The sequence below is a fragment of the Nycticebus coucang genome, chromosome 12, assembly GCF_027406575.1.
Source record: "Nycticebus coucang isolate mNycCou1 chromosome 12, mNycCou1.pri, whole genome shotgun sequence".
Classification (NCBI taxonomy): domain Eukaryota; kingdom Metazoa; phylum Chordata; class Mammalia; order Primates; family Lorisidae; genus Nycticebus; species Nycticebus coucang.
Genome location: NC_069791.1, coordinates 32,591,338 through 32,616,053, shown reverse-complemented (window position 1 = coordinate 32,616,053; position 24,716 = coordinate 32,591,338). Strand labels below are relative to the sequence as shown.

The 24,716-nt window shown below is 40.9% G+C and overlaps 1 protein-coding gene across 1 annotated transcript in view; it reads left to right on the top strand.

The window, feature by feature from the left end:
• PPFIBP1 (PPFIA binding protein 1) overlaps positions 1-24,716 on the top strand; it is a 172,047-nt gene that overhangs the window by 48,700 nt on the left and 98,631 nt on the right. The window contains exon 3 of the mRNA XM_053554060.1: positions 8,942-9,030. The gene's annotated coding sequence lies outside the window, so the exon portion shown is untranslated. The remainder of the gene's footprint in view (positions 1-8,941; positions 9,031-24,716) is intronic.

Genomic DNA, 24,716 nt, shown 5'->3' with positions numbered 1-24,716 from the left:
GCGTAGTACCGAAGATCGAGTGATGAACGCACACTGAGCACGGAGCGTGGTGTCTGGCCCATAGTAAGCCCTCAGTAATGGCCTTTATTTCCTTCTTCAAAGTCCATCACTTCTTAAAAAAAGAATGAGAACATCCTGCATGTTCATGTTTTTAATAAGACTTTACAATACTAAAACTCTACATTTTAAGACTGGTTAGAAAATTGCATATTCGTGATGTTAGACTTTATAGATGTGACCTTGTGTGGGGAAAAAAAGATGGAAATAATCTCAAACATCTATTTTCAAAATGTGTGTGTTTCTTTCCGAAAACTTCACTATGGCACTGTGTCATCTTTACTTTAGCAAGACCAGGGCTACTGAATAGTTGTGTAATGTGAACACCTAGTGTCAGCTCTGCCAATTTCTTGTGTTCATTTGTACACGCATTATTGATTTTATCGTCTCTGGTTCCAGTAAGTCTACTTTGTGGGAGTCAGTTTGATTCAGTTATAATGATAACATCATCCATCCACTTACCTGGGCTTGTGCAAGCTGTAATACCTTGCTGTCCACCAAAGGAGCAAGACAAGAGCACCACTCTTTGTGGTGGAATTCTTAGCCTTTTCTCAGAGACCTGTTTTGTTCTCGCGTCTGGACTGAGACAGGGTGCCATTGGCAATCCATTCATAAGTACTAATGAAATTTGATTTTTCTTTTTTTTCCTCCTCCCTCCCTCTCTCTTTCCCTCCCCCTCTCCCTCCCTCCTTCCTTCCCTCCCTCCCTTTCCCTCCCTCCCTCCCTCTCTCTTTCCCTCCCTCCCTCTCTTTCCCTCCCTCCCTTTCCCTCCCTCCCTCTCTCTTTCCCTCCCTCCCTCTCTTTCCCTCCCTCCTTTCCCTCCCTCCCTCTCTCTTTCCCTCCCTCCCTCTCTTTTTCCCTCCCTCCCTCCCTTTCTTTCCCTCCATCCCTCCCTCTCTCTTTCCCTCCCCCTCTCCCTCCCTCCTTCCTTCCCTCCCTCCCTCTCTCTTTCCCTCCCTCCCTCTCTTTCCCTCCCTCCCTCCTTCCCTCCCTTTCTTTCCCTCCATCCCTCCCTCTCTCTTTCCCTCCCTCCCTCCCTCTCTTTTTCCCTCCCTCCCTCCCTTTCTTTCCCTCCCTCCCTCCCTTTCTTTCCCTCCATCCCTCCCTCTCTCTTTCCCTCCCTCCCTCCCTCTCTTTTTCCCTCCCTCCCTCCCTTTCTTTCCCTCCATCCCTCCCTCTCTCTTTCCCTCCCTCTCTCCTTCCTTTCTTTCTCCCCTCCCTCCCCCCTCCCTCCCCCTTCCCTTCCTCCTCCCTCCCTCCCTCCTTTCCTTCCATCCTTCCTCTTTCATGGAAGCTAAAAATAAAATGGTATTTTACCTGTGGTTTTCTTACAGGAGTATATTCTACTCCAGCTTAAATAAGTCTCTAACTCTAGATAGAAGTTGGCAGACAGGATTTTAACAGGGTCCATCTTAGGCAGAAAATCCCCAGCTTCGGACATAACTCTTAGACATTTCTACATTGTAAATGCTACATTATTTTAAATACCCCAGTCTGAGCCTTTATATTTTTGCCCTACCTTATAACTTAGTGGCTTAGCAGCTTAACTCTTAGGAAGTAAGCCAGTGAACTCATCAATCCTTTTCTTTTTTAAATATATATGAGGCAGAGACTGTGGTCCTAATCTCACCATGAAAATATGTCTGTCCCATGTGGGGCAATTTAAGGGAGTGAGTCCTTACTGTTCTTGCTGAGTCAGCAATGGTAGAGTTCAGACTAGGCCAGCCTACTTTCCAGACCTCTGATGACCTCACTGGGGTATGTTGTTTCATGGAGTTCTGCTGGCATGATAACGTATTTTATGCCAGTGGGCTGAAGTCACTGTTTCTGTTCAAACAATCGCTATACAAATTTCACTGGTTCAGAATGCCCTTTCAGAATGCTTGTGGGATCAGAGTGGTTTGACTTCATATTTTCTGAGTGATATTTATTAATGATTTGTAGAAGTACTTCATTTTACAAGATTTCTTGGGTATGGGTGCCAGGATTTTAGGGGTAGTGCAATCATTTCTTCCACATTTTCAGTAGCAATAGAACATATTTTGGAACATTTATAGAATTTTTTTCTCTGAGGGCATGATTTCTACCGGACTACCCTGATGCTTCAAGAAGTGTGCAAATAATGGGAACATCTTGATTGGGGGGGGAGGGTCACAGTGTGGGGAGGGTCACCCACCTCTTGAGGGCGGGACCCAATTATAAAAGGAACTTTAATAAATGCAAGCAGTGTAAACTGGTTCTCTATACCCTCAATGAATCCCCAACAATTGAAAAAAAAAAGGGGACCATCTTCTCTTGCCCCAAGTGTAATTGAAATCCACCATTTTCAATATTGTCATATACATTTTTCATTAGAGTCTATGTTTTATATGAATGTAATTCTCAATACATTATTATATAAATTTTTCACTTTATAAATGTCTTCATATAAAATAAAGTTTTTAAATATTTTTCACAAAGAAAACTTAATACACTAGGAAGCTGAGCTGTGTTCATTCCCCAGCACACTGCCCCATACAGCACATAACCATGTTTGTGTTTATTTATATATATGTATATATATAACTTTATGGTAGACTTTAATCTTTGCACTCAATTCGGTCAAAGCTTTCAAAGAATAACAACTTTTGAATTCCACAACTGCTTAGAACCTTTGAATTAGACTCTTTCTGTGGAAAATAAAAACAATTTGCCAGTATTGGCAAAGAAAGCAAGCCATTACTAAACACCACAAATACGATTGCAAAGCAAAATGTTAATTTAAAAACATGTGGGCCTTATTTGTTATAATATGTCAATAGGCATTGCAAATACTAAAATTTTGAAACATAGAGGGAAATTGACTACATTTATCTTGGGGGGGGGGGCTTGGAAAATGGGTTCCCTGAGGACTTGAGGACATTAGATTATCAGATGATTCATTCAGCTTGTATTTACAACATAGTGTTTGGTACTGTTAAGATCACAAACCTGTACACTGAACCTTTTAAAGGCATGAGAGACAAATCCCAAGCCCTTCATCCATCCTCAGGTTTGCAAATAAACTACAGCATGTAATTATTCAACTCTCGAATGCCCATGTGTCTGTTGGCTAAGGGCCAGCCACCACGTCCTTGTACCACTAAACTTGATTTTCACTTTCATTATTAGCACTGGCTGTTGGCTTTTTTCTGACCATCCTACAAGGAAATAAATTTAAAGCCTGCTCCTAAGAGTTACTGGATGGGCACAAACCAAAGCTGTCCTGAAATGCAGATATTTGTTTGTTGGCTGGGCTCTGCATAATTAGCCACACAACTCAAAGTTACGATTTAAATTTGCTTTCCAGCTAAGTTAGCTCTACTTGTTAGGGACCCTGAACCTAAAATTTGCAGATGCCAAGGATCTATTTGAAGCAATCTATTATTTGGTAACAAAGTCTTACTGGGAAAGCAAAACTGACTTTTGGAATATTTAAATAGTGAAAATCAATATATGATTAAACCCCTGAATGGATGGATGGTGGAAATACTAAATGGTTTTGGCAGAGCAGAAGACTACTATGAAAAGGCTTCATGATTTGGGCATGACTTAGAACTGGCTAAAAATATGGTTCTGAGCATTGTTAGGCCCCATCCTTATTTATTTGATCTTACCTCCTACAGATCCTACTCTAGCTAAAGGAGCCAGGACTTTGGACCCAGGTCTAGTGGCCTGTGAAATCGGTGAGGTCTACCCTTCTACATGATCACCCCTACAGCTTTCTAAACTCAACCACTCAGTCAGGTTCCTCCATGTTGGTGTCTCTCTAAAGTCTTTCTAGACTTGCAGTCAGAGTCCTATAGCATTTGAACCTTTAATAAACAGATTTAGTTTAGTTTTTTTGTGTTCCTGTTTTCCCTGCTGCATTGTGAAGATCCTGTAGGCAGGAAATGTAATTTTTATCCCCACGATATTTAGCAGAGAGATTTGGCCTATACACTGATTGTGAAGTTGATACAATAGAAAATAGGGTCTTTGACAAAGGGTGCCAAATTAGTATGGCCTAGGAAACAGGAGTAGATGTGATGCACTTAGTGAAAAAGTAGGCCATGAAAGACCAAACATAGAAGGAGATAAGGTTGGAGAAGCAGGAAAGGGATAGGATGTGGATGATCATCAATGTCAGACTCAAGGGTTTGCCTATACTATGCAGACGTTGAAAATAGTTAAAGGGCCAGGCACAGTGACTCTCACCTGTAATCCTAGCACTCTGGGAGGCCAAGGCAGGAGGATCTCTTGAGCCCAAGAGTTTGAAGTTGACGCCATGGCTGTCTACCCAGGGTGACAGAGTGAGGCTCTGTCTAAAAACCATACAAACAAACAAACAACAACAACAACAAAAAAAAAAACAAGAAAGAAAACCAGTTAAAGAGTAGTCTAGTTAAAAAGAAGGTTAAGACCCATCTCTGTCTGCACATAAATTGGTGATGAGTGATTTAGTAGTATATCTTTTCCCTACTTATCTTTGAGTACAAAAGGACTCTGGGTTATGTTAGATGACACATTTCCTCCAGAAATCCACAGAGTGGATTTAGGTAGTGGTGGGGATGTCCTCTTGACCAAGTGGTGGTTGTGGCTGGATGGAGTCTTCTTGCCAGGTTGTGAAGAACAGTCTTTCCATGCTCCTGGTTGTGCTCACTCAGCCTTCTCCCAGATGGCAACTTGGGTGAGGATAAGAATAAGTGGAAACAAACTTGAAAGATTTAGCATTTCCCTGGTAAGAATTCATCCTGAAGGCTTTCTGAAGGGCCTGAACTTCCTGGAGAAGCCTTATTTACCAAGGAAAAGGTAGGCATTGGTAGTTAGCTTGATTCTTTGATTATTTACGATGAAAAAGTAAGAATATGATGGACTTTTATGGTCCCATACTGCAAGGGTGGCTGTAATCTTAGAATCAGACTGACTCAGGTTCTGTGGCAGTCCATTTATATTCTTATCCTAGGCATCTTAATCTAAATTGTGCAGAGGTGTATTTTATTGGATTTAACTTTTTGAGGTTTGCTTTTGTATCACTTTTATAAAATTAAAATTATTGTCGCGATGGCATAGAGACTAAGAATATGATCTCTGGGGCCAGATTACCTGAGTTCTGGTCCTGATTTCTCTACTACATGATTTTTGGCAGGTTATTTAACCTCTCTGCCTCGGCTTCCTCATTTGTAAGATGGGGATAATAATTTACTTCGTTTCTAGGGTTTTTGCCAGAATTAAATGAAGAAATGGATTGCTCATTTACTAGCAGTAAAGCCCTTAGAGTAACACCTAAGGGCTATAAGTATATAAGTTCCCAATAAATATTAGCAAGTAGTGTATCATAAATGAGAAAATTAAAGCTACGTGACATAGGTAGTTATCCAGCAACATGACTCAATCAAAATTAGCATTTCTTATTTTAAGACAGTTTGCCAAAGTGGCTGGTTTTTTGAAACCAGAAGCCAGCAAACTTTTTCTTAAAGGGCCAGATAAAAACATTTTACACTTTGTGGATCTGAGGGTCTTTGTTATTACTGCTCAAATCTGATATCATTTCTTACAGAAATCACCCATAGACAAAATGCAAATGAATGGGTGTGGCTGTGTTCCAATAAAATTTTATTTACAAAAACAGGTGGCAGGTCACATCTGGCCCTGGTTACAGACCCCTACTTTAGACACGGAAGTAATATCTGAAAAGAGACTGGATTCCATTACTTTTGAAGCATGAAATATCGTATCATGTGTTATATAATAAATAGCACCTTTACTTCCTAGTGAGTTTTTTTAATACAAGGTGAACATAAATTTTAAATAGTAAACTATTTTAAAATTGCACACGAACTTTATGTCCACCCTTAGAAAATAAGCAGCAGTAATAAGTGTGTTTTCCCTCATTAAAGGGATATATAGAAGCCACTTATTTAATGGTTGGAGGATTTTCTTGGAATTTGAAACCTAAGGTTGTGGGCAAGATGTTAAGGGCTTGTTTTATTAAATGTACGCAAGCATAGCCTTTTTCTTTTCTTCTGTAATCTCTGCACAGGACAGGTCTGTGAGTCAAATAAAAAGCTGTTTGTAATTATGCTTGCCATTACACTAAGGCTTTTTCTTCTAGGAATGTTGGGTGCATGGGTTTGGATTTCTTTCTCTTTTTTTTTTATGGCTTTTCAGTTTGATAATGTGGTCTTGTTTTTACATTAAACTTGTCAGTGAGCTGTTTTGTGTGTGGCTGTGTTTGTTAGTATTTATAGCTTAAGTCTATTTCTGAGGAAATGACTAAAGTCTCTTGCATTTGATCAAAATTGTGTAACAAAGAATATCTTTGACTTAAAGAAAGACTATGATGAAAACTCAAAAAATAGAATGGTCTGTGTTTATAAATGTTTTTATGTATTCAGTCCCGGTTGGGTTAGAGAATTGGAGCTCTGTGTTGAGGGAGGGATTGAAATATACTCAATGTCTCTTAGTTAATGGGAGTTTCCCTGGAGCAAGTTCAGGCAATGCTTACTTTCTCATAATGCTCCTTTCTTTCTTTTTTTTCTTTGCTTTGTTTCCTTTCTTTTTTGCATTTTGCATGTTGTTTTGAATTGGGTGTTGTAGAATGGAGATATATATATTTCTTCTCTTTAAACTATTCTACTAATTTTCTCCTTCCTCATTCCTACCCGAGAGCCCTGACATTAGATGAAGCGTGTAAACCTTGCCTATGTACTTTCAGCAGAGGCTGGTGGGGATTGGATTGCGGCAAGGCCTGGGGAGTGAGTGAGGGACAGAAGCCCTTCTCTCCCTATCCCTGGGATATCCACAGGCTTTCCCCACCCTACTCTCACCCCCTTGCTGTTGGTTGAGTCCCCAAGAAAGTGTAGTGTCTGTCCTTCAGCTTGTTATTCCAGGGCAGGAGATGAAGGGGCTGAGTATGGAGGAAGAGAAGGCCTAGCTCCGACCTGGCCTGGTCCCCCACCTGGTCACATCTTCCCTTGTGACAGGTGCTGGTTGGATTTTGGTGTGTTATGAACTCACTGGGATTTTCTGCATTAGCTTTTAATCTTATTATTTTGGGGTTATATGGATGGTTTCAACCCTTTCAACCCAACTAAACCTTAGCTCAAGGCATGAAACAGATAAAGGTGAAATTGCTCTGCAATTCACTTTTTTCACTTCAGCCTCTGTTCTCAGAAGAATTAAAGGGTGATGGTCCTAGGAGCTCACTTCAAAAATTGCTGATTAACATAATTGTTTACTTTTGGAGCACATGCCAGTCTTAAAGTCAATTTGTTGATGTACGTATCATTGCATACTACAAATTTGCCAGGATTGGTGTATATATAGTGACCATATATGAAGTCAGCTTTAGGAGAAGGCAGAATGGACAGATGTTTACCTAATGTGATTTGATGGGGTGCTGAGAAATTCCATCAAGAGAATCTGTAACCACCCCCCCCTGCCCCATTCATACCTGCAATTCCAGTGTCAATAATGTACTTTATTTGGGTGTTTAGCATCTGTCTTTTCTGAAGCATTTAAAAAATTAAAATAGCCTCAGGAAGCATATGCATTAAGATGTTACAGCCTTCATTGTACTCAGTACTACTGTGAAACCAATTTAGAATCACTCATACTTGCATATGAAGAATGAAACACAACTATAGCCTAGGATGAAGGAGGGAAGGGGAGAGAGAGGGGAGGGGAGGGGGTGGGTTGATAGAGGGAAGGTTAGTAGGGGGACCACACCTATGGAGCACATTGCAAGTACAAGGTGGATCTATCAGGTGTAGAACACAAATGTCTTAATGCTGTAATTGGGTAAACGAGGTGAAAGCTATGTTGATTAGTAGGATGTAAGCACTCCAATTTGTACAAATAATCAACACATTGAATCCCATAATGGTATAAATGTATTTATGATCTATGTACAAATGACTTAATAAAAAAGAAAAAAGATGTTACAGCCTTGGAGCTGATCCTGTTGCTTCCCCGCTTGATTGCACATCTAGTGTTACTGAATCCTCAAAAGAGGAGTTAGAGAAGGAAACAGCCACATTCTTAAATCCTGGATTTGGCTAGGACTGGACCTCACTATATATGCACTTGAAAAACACTGTGCGTGGCGATATGTCTTACGTTTAGCTTGGAGACACCTTGCTTTTTCCTTTGGATTTAGGTAGTTATGAGGTAGTTGAAAAGGGAGCATCTCAAAAGGAAGTTCTGCTGTTCTTAAATCTTCTTTTTTTTTGAGACAGAGTCTTAAGCTGTTGCCCTAGGTAGAGTGCCATGATGTCACAGCTCACAGCAACCTCTAACTCTTGGGCTCAAGCGATTCTCTTGCCTCACCCTCCCAAGTAACTGGGACTACAGGTGCCCGCTACAACACCTGGCTATTTTTTTGTTGCAGTTGTCATTGTTGTTTTAGCTGGCCCCTACTGGGTTCAAACCCACCAGCCTCAGTGTATGTGGCTGGCGCCCTACTCACTGAGCTAAGGGTGCCACCTCTTTAAATCTTCTTTTACTACCCAAATATATTTATTACTGTGTCATGGTATGGATATATTAATATGTGTTCATATTTTTTGTTGTTGTTGTTTTTTCAAGACAGAGTCTCACTTTGTCACCCTCGGTAGAGTGCTCTGGCATCATAGCTCACAGCAACCTCAAACTCCTGGGCTTCAAATATTTGAAGTTGTTCAGTAGCTGAGGAAAGGAGAGGGAGGGAGTGCCGATGGGAAGAAGGACAGATGGAAAGAAATCCTTAATTCACATCTTCTGAATAACCCCCATGCTATCTAACTTGATGATTATACAGTAATTTACCATTTATAACTTTTCTTTTTTTCTGGTGAAAATCAGTTCTATTTAACAGTTTGCCATTTTTATATTTGTTTCTTTTCAGTGTAAAAGAACTTATATGGATCGCTTTGCTAAGTGTATTCAAGATTTGAAGAGCAAGAAAAGTCTGTATTGAACCTGTTTTTTGAAAATGTAAGTAAAACTTCTCACCCCTTACATCATTTGTTTTTGACCTCTTGAGAGCCTTTCTCTCAGTGTGTGAATGTTTCTCTAGTTGTCCTTGACTATCCCCAGTCTACTCATGAAGTTTATGAGAGTTTCTAACCCCCCACTAAACACTTTTGAAGAGCGGTGTGACTAGCATAGGTGGCTGTGGGATTTAGACATGGTCTGGTAGGCAGTGAGCAATCTTTTATTTAGTCCCAAGAAGGGAAACACAGACCTGGTAGTGCATAAAAGGCCCAGTCCCCTTCTCAGGTCCTTTATTGCTCTTTTTTCTCACAACCCATTTCAGCACCTCATTTATACCAGTAAAATCTGGTGGTCAACCTATTAATGATTCAGTAGGCTTAGAACATGAGGGGCTGGTTTTCATAAGCCTATTTATTCCCTTTCTCCCTGTTCCTCTTGCTCGGTAATAATTACTATTTATCAAGCTTCTACCAAGTGAAAAGCATTTGATTAATTCAATTCAATATTCATTCTACAAAGGCTTTTTCCAAGTGCTTATCATGTACCAGACTCTGCTCTGACACTGATTTCTTAACCTTGTGATACCCTTGCAGGGTAGGAGTTAATAATTGAGTTGTTAATAGATGAGGAGGAGCCTGAGGGTCAGGGAGAGGAACGAGCCAGCAGTCACATAGCTGATCAGTGTGAGGACAGTGCTGACTTTTTCTAATTTGCCATATCCGAAATAGTGTTTTATTTATTTATTTATTTATTTTTTTGAGACAGAGTCTCAAGCTGTCGCCCTGGGCAGAGTGCCGTGGTGTCATAGTTCACAGCAACCTCAAACTCTTGGGCTTAAGCGATTCTTTTGCCTCAGCCTCCCAAGTGGGACTATAGGCACCTGTCACAACACCTGGCTATTTTTGTCGTTGTTGTTGTTGTTGTTGCAGTTTTCATTGTTGTTTTAGCTGACCATTGCTGGGTTTGAACCTGCAAGCCTCCGTGTATGTGGTCAGCACCCCCCACTGAGCTACGGGTGCTGCCTGAAATAGTGTTAAGATGCTCTTCTTGAATGGATGCCAGTAGGAGCCTTGTGCCTTCTGGATTATGGTCTTAAGAAGAATGTGGTCTTAATTCTTTGAAACCTTAGCTGTAGTTACAGCAAAGAAGAAGGTTAGAGAAACATCCTCCCATGTTCGAGAGGTATTTTTGGTACCTGGGTGGGGAGTTAAAAGATCTGATGGCAGTCCCAGCCCTTCCATGGATTTCCTCTGTGTCCTTGAGATATTTAAGCTCCCTGGGAAACACTCTTCTGCCAACTAAGGGGCACAGACCACACCAATGATCTCCGAGTTAGCTCTTTATGGAAGTACTTTATACAGAGAGGAAAGTGCACACATTGTAAGTGGATGGCTTGATTGTGTACTTGTCACAAAGTGAACACACTTCTGTAATCAGTACCTCAGTTAATAGAAAATTACCAGCACCCCAAAGTCATGCTCCCTCAGGCTCCCTGGAGTAACCAATATCCTGACTTGTGATGCCTTTGTTTAGTTTTGCTTGTCTTTTAAATTTTATGAATAGAATGTGCAGTATATATGCTTTCCTATCTGGATTGTTTTGCTTATTATGTTTGTGAAATCCATCTATGATATTGCCTATAGTTTTTTTTCCATTCTCCTTTAATAGTATTCAATTATATTTCTAATTTACAGTTGTTAAGACTTAGATAGTTTCACTTTGGATATAATACTAATAATGCTCTTATGAATATTTTGTGCATATCTTTTAGGGTTGATTGTGTTTTGTTTGTTCAGGGATTACAGAAATTTCGATTCAGTGGCACTGTGGAGTAATTTTTTGTTTTTGTTTTTGTTTTTTTTTCAGCCAGAGTCTCTGTTGCCCCAGGCTAGAGTGCGCGGCATCACAGCTTATACAACCTCAAACTTCTGGCTTCAAGCTATTCTCTTGCTTCAGCCTCCTGAATAGCTGGGACCATAGGCACCTGCCATAACACCCAGCTCATTTTTCTATTTTAGTAGAGATGGGGGTATTGCTCTTGTTTAGGCTCGTGTTAAACTCCTGTGCTCAAGCAGTCTTGGCCTCCCAGAGTGCTAGGATTACAGGTGTGAGCCACTGCACATGGCCTCTGTGGAGTAATGTTGAACTTCAGGTAGCCAAGTGATTTGTCTGCTTCAATGTAATGAATGGTCTAAGCTTGCTTGCTCAACAGGAGCAGATGAAGATGTTTTCATAGATTACTTTTGGCGGGTGTGACTAAGTGGAAGCCCTCTCTGATATGTGAGTGATGTGGTAAGGCCTGTCAACCTGGCAGAGAAGGTTTTTGGTTGCTTGATACAGGAAAGGCTTACAGAGGGGGAAAAGGAAATAGGTCCAAAAGAGAGATATAGATATGTCTAGATTCCCCTAGAAACTCTTAGGATATCTTGCCAACCAGATTAAGAGCCTGGAAAAGTGACAACCCACGGGAAGACTCCGCTTATGAGACCTGACATGTCTAGGAGGTGAATAAGAAATAAAATTTGATCAGGCAGCTGGAGCTCGGAAGGCACTCATAGAGCTTTTTCTGAGCAAATGCATAAAGTCCAATTTGTTTTAAGAAGCTTTATAAAAACCAGTCCCTGAAGTATGAATCTTGAGTCAAGAATGAACTTAATAAAACTATAGAACTAGGAGAAAAGGGCGGCACCTGTGGCTCAGTCGGTAAGGCGCCGGCCCCATATACCGAGGGTGGCAGGTTCAAACCCGGCCCCTGCCAAACTGCAACCAAAAAATAGCCGGGCGTTGTGGCAGGCGCCTGTAGTCCCAGCTACTCGGGAGGCTGAGGCAAGAGAATCACTTAAGCCCAGGAGTTGGAGGTTGCTGTGAGCTGTGTGAGGCCACAGCACTCTACCCGAGGGCCAAAAAGTGAGACTCTGTCTCTACAAAAAAAAAAAAAAGAACTAGGAGAAAATGTGTTTTCCCAAACAAATTCAGGGCATGAACATGTGAACTTTGCTGTTAGAGCATTCTGCATTCAGATAACATCTCCAGCACCTTCTAGTCCCATGACCTCTCTTGGTCAGCTTCCACATTTGTAAAATGGGGATGATAATACATAGTATGCCTGCCTAAAAGGTGCCCCATAAATTTGCCATGACAGTTTACTCCAGTAATATTAGCAGTGTGCTTCTGGACACATAGGCCTGCTGCTAAAAATAATAGTGTTTCTTCTTATTCCTTTTCTCATTTCTTATTACTAATATTGCCTGTTTGACTCTGTACCTCATACTTCATAGGTGTTTTCAGGAATTTTTTAAAAAAATATGAGACTTTTTTTTAAAGTATGGTGACTATTAGCTTGGTGCCCGTAGCACAGTGGTTACGGCACCAACCACACACATCAAAGGTGTCAGGTTTGAACCCAGCCCGAGGCCAGCTAAACAACTGCAACAACAACCACAAAAAGTATGGTGAATACTAACAAAAATATTTTCCTATTTGCCTCACCTTAAACTGAAACTCAGAGGAAGGATGAAAGGAAACATTTGTCTATGTGTCCTTGGCATGTCCCTCCCCTGGGTTAATCAGTGAAGACACTTTTGGTTGTCTGAACTAGTTGGTTTACTTGGTTCACTCAAAAAGAGGCCAATGGAGCTAAGATTAGTGGAAAAGTAGGGTCATTTTGCACAAAGGAAAATTATAATTTTATACATTATGCTATTAAGTCTTTTTTTTTAAATTGAGACAGAGTCTTACTTTGTCAGCCTCAGTAGAGTGCAGTGGTGTCATAGCTCACAGCAACCTCAAACTCTTGGGCTTAAGCAATTCTCTTGCCTCAGCCTCCCGAGTAGCTGGGACACAATGCCCAGTTATTTTATTTTTTTTGTTGTTGTTGTTATTTGACTCAAGTTAATCTAATAATTTCCTATATAGAAAACTAGATTCACTAGATTCTTCACTAGCCTACCACAATGCCTGGTTATTTTATTTATTTATTTTGTTGTTTAGCAGCCCCGGGCCAGGTTCAAACCCACCAGCCCAGGAGCATGTGGCCAGTGCCCTAACCACTTTGCTACAGACACACAGCTACAGGCACCTACCCTATGTGCTTCACTCTGGTGTGGCACTTTGCAAACAAGTGTCCTGATTTATCCAATACTTTGGTAAGAGGCTGTGTGGGTGGCTCTCTGAAGACCACAAGCAGTGTGGGGTGTATATTCCCACTAGATGTGGTTGGATGACCTCTTTCCATCTCTGTCAGTGAGTTCTGGGCTAGCTTTGGGAGCATGTGATTCTAAGCTTGATTTTTTTTTTTTTCCCCCTCAGATTATGATCTAATGAATGAATAATCTAGTGTTCTATATACGAAATTATTAGATTGACTTGAGTCAAAGAGTTATTTAACCCAAGAGTCTAAAATTCCAGTACTAACTTCTCTGCTAACTACCTGTGGAAATTAAATTTTCATTTCACTTAAATTTATGTTTTCTGGGTGTCAGTTTTCTTATCTGTGAAATCAAAAGGTTAGTTTACATTGAGACTTCAAGGCAGAGACAGATTCTATGGATCCCCCAAATGTAATGCCTAGTTTTGGGTATATTTGTGTTCAGACACTAGATTCTTCCATAGGCCTGCTCCAGATCAAAATTCTGTGGCAGCAGATTTTGGTAGTTGTGCTAGTGAGGGAATGAGTGGTCTAAGATGAGACCTAAGTTCACAAAATAGTTTATGTCCACAGCAGATACTAAACCAAACGACTAGACCGTCATGATTGACGGAAGGCTCTGTGAGCACTATATATGTAACTTCGTTTTCACACAATATTTACTTTGAATATACATGCTCTCTTCATTAAAGGGTGTGTACATTTCTGTCTAAACCACATAAGTAGACTGCAAGAGGCTGCATGTGAATCTGTGGCCTAGTTGGATTATGGAAGCTGTATTTGACCTTATCTTATGTTTTTATTTCAATTCTCAGTCCACCCATGGAAGTCACACAACTGGGAGTGTCCCAACTAAGATTTAGGTTGGTTCTGTTACTCAGTTGTTCAAGAAAATATTTACTGGAAAGCAGTATTCAAAAATCAGCATGAAACTCAAATATTGGATTCACTGGAATGAATAAAAATAAATCCTACATACTAGTGGCATCACTTAAGAATTACTGAGTTCTGATCTCTGTCCTCTGATACCCAGGGGCATCTGTATGGAACTGACAGCAAAAACAATCATATAGGGGAGCATTAAAGTCAGCTAAAAACTTTGGAGTATTTGTACTTTGAGCCTTGTATGTGTTCTGGAAGCTGGCAAATGGATGAAGTATCATTTGCCTCAGAGTGTGGGCAACGCCCTAGTCCCTCCTCTGTGCCGACGGCTCCTGAGTTCCCCGGTGATGGTGAGGAGAGCTGTCTGGATATACCGCTTTTGAGGTTGAATGGACCCAGGCATGGGAATGAGGTGGGGCTTCTCGTCAGGTTTCGTCTCTGTGTTCTCTTCATTAGGCCTAGGGGGGCCATGGGATCACAGAGTGAATTACTCCCCAGGCCTGCCTGTAGAATCACTCCACTGCAGTGTAGTGGTTTGTAAGCAGGCAATTTGTAGCCACTGAGATAAAGTTTTCCACAAAGAAAAGCAGCTACTGTAGCTCTGTCCCTTGTACCCTTTTCTCTCAACCCTTCCTGCAATCTTTATCCCTTTCTTATGTGGGGATTGAAATTTTCTGTCTCCTAAGTGTCTTTTATGGGTCCAGCATTCTTTATTTTAGGTAATGCGTACTAAAAATTCTAAAAACATGCTTGGGGATGACAGTCTTATGTGGAATCATGTCACATGTAGTTTCTCTTATGCTTAATTGGCTCATTATAACTTGAGACCATTTGTAAATGCATTTCTTTTTTATCCTGTAACTTACATAAGATTTTCTTTTCCTTTTTTTTTTCTCTATTACTCCCGCCTTCTCCTGCCAAATATTTAGGCTCACTTTTACAATCAAATGGAGATGGAGTTCTGCCTTTAGAACGCCCCCTTCGGGCAGATGCTTTGTGTGTGAGTGTGGATAGAGTTTGTGGGCTGTTAGAAGCTATTTGCTCATCTTGCCAAAGCCATAACAGTCTTTTTATTCTCGGTTGCTTTGCTTTCTCCTCACCTCTAAGGAAATTGGCAGCCAGTGACTTTGATTTTTTTTTCTCTCTGGAACAGATATGCTAGAGTGTAACTGTAGACACAGAGAGAGGAACAGTTTACACATTTAGCAAATAATCAAGTAAGTGGAGTGTGTGTGCATGCCCGCTTGTTTTATAACTGAGAGGCGGCAGTCTTTCTCTTAAATCACCAACATTTGTGGCAATACATTTAAATGGGAGGCCTTAGTGTCTATGAAGGCTCTTAGGTGTGTGGTGTCAACAGTTTTTTAAGACGGGGGAAGGACATCCAAGAGAACTGTGGCTCTTCCTTAGTGGATCTGTGGTTTAATGTTATGGTATATGGGGGGAAGCTGGGTTCTGACACTAGAATTTCAAAGAGCCAGGGTTCTTCATTGCTTCAGGAGTAGAGAGGTAGGGGAAGGGATTTCAGTGACTAAGTCTATTATTTAGCAGCAGCTCAAGGCTCTGAAAATCATAATGAAAGCAATGAGGTTGGGTCTCTGGGTGTGCCCATGTTCCTTGCATATTGTACTGCCGTTTTGGTCTCCTGCAAATCACATCTCAGCGCTTCTTCAGCTGAGAGGAGACGTGAATTAGGGGTGTAGCAGTTTACACCCATTGTAGCAAGATCCATTTAGTTTCTGGGTGAAGTTGATATGTGCTATCTCTATAAAAATCATGGCAGCTTTCAGATTGAAACAGCCTTGGCAGCTTCCTGGGACTACTACCTTGAGCCAAGGTGTAACCCATTGTCAATGACAGACTCCTGAATACAGTACAAGCAACAGTTGTCATCTGTGTTTTCGTTTGTATTTCAACACACATTGTAATTTTACCATTAGCTTTTCTTGTTGGAGTGTGTGTTTTTTGCCTTGTTCCTTTATTGTAGTAGTAATTATATACTTGGCTTTAGATACTTAGGTCATTTGATATTGTGACATTAAGGGATTTTAGAGGAAAAGGTCATCAGCTGTCTTTCTGGGCTATTCTGGGCATTTTGTACTATCTCTATTTTGGATCTGACTTTTCTTGTCCTTGATTTCTGATTAGCTGTTCTTCCTCCTTGTCTTGGCCTCTTGACTTGCTTGGAAGCTTTTCAACAGATGTGCACTTGGATGACTGTTTTGTTCAACAAGTAAACATTATCTCAACCTTGGGGAAGAGCTAAGAAGACAGAGGATGGAACTCTTTATTAAGTGCTTCTGGTTCTAAGCATGGAATTTCTGGAGCAGGGGCTAAGCTGGCTTCTAATGCACTGATGTTCGGAAGTTGTTTCCTGCTTGGGAAGGTTAGCTTTTACCAAAGGAAATGTGAATTCTGAGGTATTCCCAAAAGGTTTTTTTTTTTTTTTTAAACAGAGTCTGTGTCACCCCTGGTAGAGTGCTGTGGCATCACTGCTCACAGCAACTCAAACTCTTGGGCTTAAGGATTCTCTTACCTCAGCCTCCCAGGTAGCTGGGACTACAGGAGCCCGCCACAACACCTGGCTATTTTTTGTTGCAGTTGTTACTGTTGTCTAGGTGGCTTGGGGTGGTTTCGAACCCTCCAGCCTTGGTGTATGTGGCTGTGCTGTAACTACTGTGCTATGGGCGCCGAGCCACATTCACAAAAGATTTGCATGACTTTATGGGATTTAGATCATCTTATTCTTTATACATTTTTAGGAATTAAAGAATGCATTATTTGCTTAGAAAGGTGGGATTTTTTTTTTTTTTTTTGCAGTTTTTGGCCGGGGCTGGGCTTGAATCTACCACCTCTGGCATGTGGGGCCAGCGTCCTACTCCTTTGAGCCACAGGTGCCGCCCACAGGATTTGGGTTTTTTTATGGTCTACATTGGTCTTGCCCAGAACACTCCTTTCAAAGGCCTTTCCCCCAACACTGGGCCTCCCGTGTGGGTGGGACCGTTAAAAATCAAGTATTGAGCAGGAAGTAATAAGAATATCCAGTTTTCAGGCCTTAGACTTCTCACAGGGGAAACAGCAACACTCAAGAAAAGCACATTTGCACTGACCCGTACCATAGCACCCCTTGGCCTGGTAACCCCTTTTCTTTCCCCTGTTAGACAACAGGGCAGTGAACTCTTTTGCAAGACGGTGAGTGATTCTGGAGGAACAGAAAATACTACTTCTACTAAAATGTTGCAGATTAGAGGGTGATTTTTTTTTCCCTCCCACTGTGGCCCTACTGAATTCTCTGAAGGTAAATCTGAAAAAAAAAAAAAAATCAGTGTGTATGTTTAGATTTTTGCATTCTTTACATGATGTAGTCAATTGATTCTTGGGGTTTATTTGGAGGGGAGTTATGGTAATTATGCTCTATCACTTAAACACTGAATTACTGAGTACTAACTTTTTCTATGGGAAATACAGAATGAGATTCCTCTGAGCCTGTGGTCACAATGTTTTCAGAAACTGATCAGTACATAACCTTGTTTTGTGTGTGTTTCTGTTGAAAGACACTGTACTTGGGCGGCGCCTGTAGCTCAAGGAGTAGAGCGCCGGTCCCATATGCTGGAGGTGGCAGGTTCAAACCTAGCCCTGGCCAAAAACCACAAAAACAAACAAACAAAAAAAGACACTGTACTTAATATATGTTGTTTAGTCATTACCATTGACCTCACAGCCAATGGCACTGTAATTCTTGCCTGAAGGAAGCTGACCAGGTGTGTCTGTCTGTCCATCTGTCCGTCCTTCTATCCAACTATCCATCTATTTTTCTACTGTCTCCCTGGGTAGAATGCTATGGCATCATCTTAGCTCACAGCAACCTTAGACTCTTGGGCTCAAATGATCCTCCTGCCTCAGCCTCCCAGGTAGGTGGAGCTACAGGCTCCCATTATGATGCTTGGCTAATTTTTCTATTGTTGGTAGAGACAGGGTCTCGCTCTTGCTCAGGCTGGTCTTGAACTCTGGAGCTCAAGCATTCTACCTACCTCGGCTTCCCAGAGTGCTATGATTATAGGCGAGAGCCTCTGCACCTGGCCTGAGCAGGGGTATTAAGTACTGGAGGCACACAGCCTTCTTGCCTCACGACCACTGACAACACTACAGTGCTATGCCATTCTAAACAGTGGAAACTATCAACAAAAGGCACAAAAAGATGGCACAGAATAAACAGCAGAAAGGATACTTTATAGCATTAGGGCTGAGCTAAAATGAGAAGGCAGAGCATCGCTTTGACCTCAGCTGAACATACATCAGGGTGACTCACTTCTTTTGCTAACCCTGTGCTTATCCATAAGGACCATGAAACCACCTTGAGTAATGATTTTATAGTTGCACACAAATTTTAACAAGTGAGCAAATTCACGAATATCAACTGTGTAATGTAAGGAAAGTAGTTCCAATTATTTTTGGCAGGAAACTCCCACAATCTAACTGTACAGTTGATGCAGAAAACCAGTCATTTAAGTTAGTTACAAGCTGGGATAGCCAGACCAGTGTCCAGAGAACATTTTTAAACAGCCTCATGTGAGATGAAGGGAGACAAGGAGAACTTGCCCGAGAAATGATTTTTTTTTTTTTGGGTAAACAGTAATTAGCAACATTGCCAGGCTTTGAAGATGTGAAGTCACAGGAATGTGAAGTCACAGGAATGATATCTCCTATAGCTCCATGTCCTTGACATGAGAGGTAATAAGGGCCAGTGTGTGGAGGACCCCAGCAAGGGAAAGAGTGAGTGAGAAGAGTCCTCTTAGTCATGCCTGGCCACCCACTGTGAGGCTCCTGGGGAGTCTGATGCAGGTCCAAGCAAACTGCCCTTAAAACTCTCTTACCGTGCTCACTTCGGCAGTGCTTTTACTAAAACTCTTATCATTGGATTCCGATGTCATTTTCTGGTAATTTCTCAATTTCCACCCTACTCTTGGTGTTCCAGAACCTCTGCCGTCCTGTTCTCCATACCCCCCCGGCCCCAGTGCCTTTGCTTGTGCTGTTCCCTCTTCTTGGAAATGCCCTGAAGAGTTCCTGCCTGTTGTGTTTCTTAAATATACTCGTGTAAAGTGTTTACCAGAAACAGTAGTGTCTGACCGTGAAGGGTAATAACATGGCACAGGGTGGGGTCTATCAGACTCATATTTGTGCACAGTCTCTAGCATCTTAATGTAAGGCCACGCCTGTGGCTCAAAAGAGTAGGGCTCTGACCCCATATGCTGGAGGTGGCGGTTCAAACCCAGCCTTGGCCAAAAAATCTGAAAAAAAAAAAAAAAAAAAAAAAAAATTCTAGCATCTTAATGTTCAGTGAATGTATTTGAATGAATGAATTTAACCATCATCTGGAAGATTTAGAAACACAAAGGCTTTAAAAAATCCTTTTAAATTCACAAGAGAGGATACATGCTATGTCTTTACTCAGACAAGTAGAATGTGTGGATATTCTTTTGTTAACTAGCTTTGTCTACTGGATAAAGCTGAGCTTTTCAACTCAGGAACAATCTACACTATGCTAGGCAACCCCTACCCTGCCCATCCCCCTATGTACATTCAGGGACTAGACTTAATTAAGGTAGACGCTAGTTAAGTTTTATGAGAGGAAATGACATTCAATTTGAGATATCATCTGTTTAAATTATTTCCTGCAGATTAACTGTTCATTTTACCAAGTATGTATCATGGAGCTACAAGAAACTGGGCCAGGGCCTTTACTTAGAGCATGTGAAGATAAGCAGAACCTAGCAGCTTTTGTATAGCAGGAGAGAAAGACACGGATGCACATGACACTAAATCAGGATGAAACGTACTCTTAGTGCAGGTCAAGTGAAGTACTGTCATGGCACAAGGGAGGGTGAGATTCATTCCAGCCTGCTCTGTTTACAGAGGAGCTTGAATTTAAACTGGGCCTGGAAGGCCTGTGTGGAAGTGCAGTTGTAGGGAGCCCTTAGGCAGACTGGAGAAGTAGCATGGTCAGGGCGTTTCCAAGAAGAGGGAACAGTACAAGCAAAGGCACTGGGGCCGGAGGGTATGGGGAACAAGGACGGCAAAGGTTCTGGAGTACCAAGAGTAGGGTGGAAATTGAGAAATTACTGGAAAATGAAGTCAAAATCCAATGATAGGGAGTTTTAAGGGCAGTTTGCTTGGATTTTATTCTGTAGTCACCAGGAGCCATTGGTTGGACTTTATTCTGTGGTCAATAAGCTGTGACCTGGTGGCAGATTTTCAAAACAAAGGAATCATGTGACAGGAACTAGCAGCAACTAAAATTTGTAAGCACTTAGTATGTGCTGAGTACTTTTACTAAGTTCTTACCACACTCTTTGAGGTTAGTACTATTAGTACCGTGTTTTCCCGAAAATAAAACATCCTCTGAAAATAAGACCTACTTAGAGGTTTCCTTCTGGGTGAAATATAAGGCATCCCCCCAGAAAATAAGGCCCACCCAGGCTCTGTCTCAGAATGAAAATTAATTTACCATAAACTGGTTGCTAGGGCCACCCCAACTGGCATCTAGCAACCAGTGCCATTACGCGGAGTCCTGACGTCACTGCTGTGTGGAGGCAGAGCGGAGGTCGGAGTTAGTGGTGAGCTGGGGCGGGAGAGAGGAGGAGACTTTCGCAGATGTGTGTGAAGAACAGGAGGATCAGAGCGGATGGGTCCCAGCGAACAATAAATGTGTACCGTATTCTTCTTCATGGAAAAATAAGACATCCCCTAAAAATAAGACCTAGCGCATCTTTGGGAGCAAAAATTAATATAAGACGCTGTCTTATTTTCGGGGAAACAGGGTATTACAGTTTGTAGATTTTTTTTTTTTTTTTTTTGTAGAGACAGAGTCTCACTTTATGGCCCTCAGTAGAGTGCTGTGGTATCACACAGCTCACAGCAAACCTCCAACTCCTGCGCTTAAGCGATTCTCTTGCCTCAGCCTCCCGAGTAGCTGGGACTACAGGCACCCGCCACAACGCCCGGCTATTTTTTGGTTGCAGTTTGGCCGGGGCCAGGTTTGAACCCACCACCCTCGGTATATGGGGCCGGCGCCTTACCCACTGAGCCACAGGCGCCGCCCTACAGTTTGTAGATTGAGGAGATAGCCACGAGAGGTTAAGTGACTTCCCCAGGATCCACTGCAAATAGGTGGTTAACTGGAATTTGAAGCTAGGAAATCTTATACAAGAATTTAGATTTTTTAAGCTAAGATTAAAAGGTAGGGTTCAGAGTCCTTGAATTACTGAATTATTTGCAGAGTGTTCAGTATATGTGAGTGTGTGCATTAGGGTAAGAGAGGATCTGTAACTTTAGTGTTATAAGAACTAAGTACATGGTAAGAAATGTTGTAAAAGCAATAGCAGAGTAGTACCCTCTTTTACTCTGATTATATGATGTCCTTATGCCTGCCTATTCTTCTTGTGAGTTTTGGAAGAAGCAGAACAATCTAGCACTGCTAAAAATAAAAGGAAATGTCAAAAGAATGTGCAGGAGCTATTGGTATTATAAGTGTCAGGTTGCCCCTGATTTGTAAGAAACAGACAATATACAAGAATTTCTTTTGAATGTAGATATGAGATATTTAGACCTTGAAACTTGTGATAATTTGAAAGGGGAGAGGACCTACCTCCCCACTTGACAAAAATTGTTCTTTTTAATCCTAGCAAAAGCTGAATAAGCTTCTGAAATCTCACATATTTAGAAAATTGCCTAGATGCTCGTCTGTGTTCAGCTGGACCAATTTGCTTTTGTTGCAGTTGGGACGTGAAGCATGAATATTTACTAATCTGGGAGACTAAAAAATTCCTTGCGACTAGTTGTGAATTCAAAGGCAGGTGCCAGGATGAAAGAATAAATTCAGACTAAAGAATTGCCCAGGTTGTCATGTTTCTTTGCTCTCTGTTATGAACTGTCTTGCTTTGTTACCTTTGTTGTTTTTTTCTTATGTTGTATTTCATGATGTTAACATGTCTGAAAAGTCCAAGACCGCTGTCTGGTAGAATGTCTTACAAGCTAGATTCATCTGACTATGGGTGTCCTCCTGAGTAGATTAAACATTGCTAACAAGTTCACTGCTGCTCTTCAGAAGGTGTCTGATGTTGGCTAGACTGAGTTTAATCACCTGCCTAAGTCGGTGTTCCCCAGACCTCTCCATTGTAGAGGTGCCCAATCCCCTCGATAACTAGTAAGTCATCAGTGGGGTAATTCTTAACAGATCATGAGCACATCTTGTTCCCTGACATTCACTCAGTGGTTTCAGCATCCATTTTTGATCTTTATATAAATCAATTATTATGTTGGTGGTTGCAACATGGTACTAAGTGGATTTCCAAAGTCACTTTATTGAAGAAAAATTATCCATGTCCTGCTTGGGAAAAATCTGTACCCCAAAGACATATGGCAGAAAGGTCGATGAAAGTAAAACTTGAAAACAGCTATCCAAATGTATTTTAGAAGTGATTTTTCCTCCTTTGTGAGTGGGGATACAGAAAAGCTCTACCCTAGAGGAGAGAGACCTTTTTATTTTAGAGATTTGTACTTAATAACTCTTTTGTTATCCAGATGAGGAAAAATTAAGTATTGCCATTCTGATTTTCTTATGGATAGAGAAAATTCAGTAGTAATGAGATGAATTTTCTTTCAACAGCCACAGTCTAAAAAGATAAGATTTTTGCTCCTTGCCATTTGAAAATGCTTTAGAAGTAGTTCTCCATAAAGTATATTTTGTTAAAATCAAATGGGTATTAAAACCATGGAATTTCTTTGAAATGTAGGATAAAATGGAAATTATTTTGTTGTGGAACTTCTTGATCTAGGCTGATAATCCTTTTGGGAATTTATCCTGAGGCCTTTGTTCCCACTCTGCTGTGACTGGCACACTCAGTGAGTGTTATCTGATGAGGATCTTATTTCACTTGTGAAAGCAGAGCCTTGTTCTGTTTGTTTTGGGGGCTAGTGGGGAGCAGGAGAAGATCATCTCCAGGCAGTGCAATATAAATCCCACCCTTCCATCCTGAAATTGGAGATTGTCCTGCGCTGTCCATGTTCTCCCACTTGGACTTCACAATGAGAAGACTTACTTTTTAAACAACTATTCCTCCTAAGTAAACAAAACTGTTGTTTACTATTGAGGTAAAGGCCTTAATTCCCTCTAGGAATACATTTAAAATTTGTTTTTTCTTTTCATTGTTTTGTAAGAGGATTTTAGACACTATTCTTGTGGCCAGCTGGACTTGTACCTGTGTATTCTCGTGAGCCATCAATTTTAACATGCTATTCTTTTAAATCTGGAAAATAGATTTTGCCCCTGGTATGGTTCGGTCACACACTTTTTTCTCTTACTGGGATTCTGCTGAGTAAGAAACTTGGTGTGACATGATTGGTTTCTCAGTCTATAGGTTAACCTATCCCAATTCTGTGTCTTGGAGGTAGTGGAATACTCCCTACATTTGCTTGATAAATTCTCATACCGTATTCTGGCTTATATTATGGTGGTGTTATGGATTCTAGAATATCAATGTTTTTAAGTTATTACCTGGCTAATTGAAGCAGGTGAGCTTGAAGAGGCTTCAAAGTTGAGCACCTCTCTTGAGGGAAGGATTTTAGTTTTCAGTTATGAGATAATGGATCCCCAAAGTACAGGTTAATTGGATTAACATGTCCCTGGCAATTACAATAATTCTATGGGAGGCTTGAGGTTTGAGCAAAACTAGTATCTTTCAATGATCATTTCCAGTTCACTTTCAGTCCTTTGAACACATGCCGTGGGCCTCCTCCAGCCCCAACCCTAGTCCTGTGTATGTAGTACAAAGCAGAGAACCTGGTCACAGGTTGACCTATACACAAAACCTTAGGGGATTTCCTTTTCCATTACCAAGCTCATAGCTTCGTAATATATTGGCCACTACAATGAATGAGGAGGTACTGAAGTAGTTCCTATTTTTAAATACTTTGTCTTGCTTTCTGTGTAGCATGACACTTAACCCCAAATGTGATGTGTAGCATGACATTTAACCCCAAAGAGTACATAAAGCTTACTCTATTGAAAAGGCTTGCAAAGTACATTGCTTAAATCTTAGGGATAGGTTCATACTTGTCAAGAAGGTTTATACAATACTGAAAAATACAAATACTGTATGTCAGAAATCTAAAGAACAGGGTGTCTTTTTCAGTACAAACAGCTTTTTAAAGTTGTTTATTTTGGTTAAGTTTTTCTTAGAGCTGAATTAAGAATTAAAATAGAGAAAAGAATTAAAATAGCAAGAAAACTCTGGTTGCAAGTCCCTTGATGGCCGGAGATGTCATCTTTCTTTTAGCCTATCATAGTTTATCTAATCTGAAACACCATTAATTGTCTATGCAAATTAGTTGAATTAAATTTTTAAATTAGTTTCTAAATTTTTCTGGTCTCAATGGGTTTCTCAGTCTGTGGGTTGCCGCCTCTCTTGACCTTTTACTTACGGCTGTTTTCTCTCTTCTGGTCTCCTTCCTCCCACATTTCTACTCTTAACCCTGCTGGGCCAGTCACCTTTGGCTTAAATAGAAACTCTCTAAGCTGCTGTATTTCACTTTTTAAAAACTTATATGATAGACATACTGAAAACATTTAAAGAATTATATAAAGTCAAATAGGTTACTC